The sequence below is a fragment of the Corapipo altera genome, unplaced genomic scaffold (assembly GCF_003945725.1).
Source record: "Corapipo altera isolate COAL_440 unplaced genomic scaffold, ASM394572v1 32138, whole genome shotgun sequence".
NCBI classification, from domain to species: domain Eukaryota; kingdom Metazoa; phylum Chordata; class Aves; order Passeriformes; family Pipridae; genus Corapipo; species Corapipo altera.
This window is the reverse complement of record NW_020889706.1, coordinates 1-1,984: the sequence shown is the minus strand read 5'-3', so window position 1 is coordinate 1,984 and position 1,984 is coordinate 1. Positions and strand designations below refer to the sequence as shown.

At 52.2% G+C, this 1,984-nt stretch overlaps 1 long non-coding RNA gene across 2 annotated transcripts; it reads right to left on the bottom strand.

The window, feature by feature from the left end:
* Window positions 1-526: 526 nt before the first annotated feature.
* Window positions 527-1,978, bottom strand: LOC113942279. Of its 2 annotated transcripts, none has more exons than XR_003525884.1 (3): window positions 1,535-1,978; window positions 832-1,007; window positions 527-559 (listed from the first exon to the last, which is right to left on the bottom strand). It is a non-coding gene; the product is annotated as an uncharacterized LOC113942279 (long non-coding RNA). The 2 variants fall into 2 exon arrangements; XR_003525883.1 differs by having other exon boundaries at window positions 536-559; window positions 881-1,007.
* Window positions 1,979-1,984: the final 6 nt, after the last annotated feature.

The window sequence follows — 1,984 nt, the reverse complement described above, 5'->3', positions numbered from 1 at the left end:
GGCCCAGAGATCCCTTGGAGCCACGGGAGAGCAGGCACAGAGTCCCTGCTGGGGGCCAATTCTGCTGCCTGAACTCAGCTCTTCAAAGAAGCCTCTAAGACTCAGCTGGTGAGTTTTAGAAGCCAGGCATTCCTTGCTTACAACACCCTGCCATGATCCCAGCCCGCCGGGGGTCCTGGCAATCCGCTCCCAAAGGGCACACGGAGGTGTCTCCACTGCAGCTCATGGGAGGGGTCAGCATTACAGGAGGGTTCATTTTCCTTCCCTGCATTCCTGTTCCACAGTCAGAACGTTCCCAACCCTTATCACCATACACACCTACCCTTAGAAGGTTTCCAAGTAGCTTCACCAAGGGCCTTCCCAGGTCTGCTCTGGAGCCCTCACAGTCCTCAGTGCCTGTCTGAGGAACCTCAACACAACTCACCTGCTGACACAGGAACTTGGTGCTGCTTGGCTGCTGCCTCACTTCCCTTCTTCCTTCTTTCTTCACCTCCCTTGCTTGGTCCCTTTAAATCCCTTGGCTCAGCTCAGTGCAGTGCAGTTTCCAGGCTACATCCCACTGCAAAAAGGACCAGCTCTTGTTACATCTCAACACTCAGACATCATTCCCCCTTTTTCCTTGACACTGGGCCATCAGGCCAGTGTCTCATTATTTAAAGCAGAGTTTGACTCCTCAGTGACAACAACAGCTACAGCACTGAATCATAACACAGGCTGAGACACAAACACACATGGGAACTCTGAAGGATCCACTTTGTTCTGCTCACCAATCCAAAGGAGCTTTCTTAACTCAAGAATAACAGACCCCAGGGCCTTTTTCTGCCACTTTACCTGCTATAAATGTGATCCCCAAGACCTGCAAAGGCCCTTTCCCCCTCACCTGCAGGGGCTGGCAGTGCCACCACTCGACACGGCCCCAGGGGCTGGGCAGGAACGGAGGGGCTGGGGCGTCCAATCCATCGGCCCAGGCGGCACCAGGAGTTCCTGGAGTTCCCGCAGGGGAGAGCCTCAAGCCAACAAAGGATTAGGAAGAGCATCCCAAACTTTAATATGTGTATCTCCTGGAAGATGGGAAGTTGGACAAGGCCTACTGGGGCAACAAGGACACACTCAAGGCTATCTATTAAAAGGATCTACCAGCACTCAAAAGCTATCACTGTCCTTCTGTCAGGGAGAACTCAGCAAACTCTGTTTGCCAAGAGCCTCCAGGATTATTTCCACTTTTGTGGCTCTCTTTTAACTATTCTTCCCATCACTGCAGCTGGGACTATCACCTGCCCTACAGGGGGAACAGCCCACAAAGGTCACTTGCAAGGATCCCATGAACTGCAAGTCCCTTGTCAAGGGGGTCACTGCACACCTTGTCCTTTCTTTGCCCTCCCCACCAAAGATGCTTCCAACAGCTCTGAGACATCTGGCAGACCCAGAGTTCTCCTCAGGGAATGCTTCAGCTGCTTAAAGGCTGCCCTTGCACCATCCAGCCAAGGCAGCAAATGTTTACAGGCTGTTTGCAAAGTCGGCATCACAGTCTTACCACACATGCAGAGGGAGCATTCCAGAGTCCAGCCCGTCCCACCATTCCCAGGAAGGCAGTTCAGGGGCTGTCTGGGGCTCAGGGAGGAGTCACGTGGCTTCTCTTCTTCCTTCCAGCTTTCCAGATTTTCTCCTTCCAAAGCAAAGCTTTCTTGGCTTTCCTTGCTCCAGGAGATGCAGCAAAGGCCATCTTTTCAATCCAATACTGGAAACTGCTCGAGGTTGTCATTCAAGGTGGTTCTCTCAGGTCCTGCACTCATCAATCATCTTGGCCATTGGTTTTCTTGGCAGGTTCTCGCATTCACGTCCTACAAGCAAACCAGGAGGAGCAAATTTAGCTGTTACTGCAACCAATCCAAGCTGGCATTCTGATTTTAAAGGATACTGGGTTTGCCTTACCAGGAGAGATCCCACATTAGGGGTAATACCTACAGGTTCTGCCCTCTTCCAC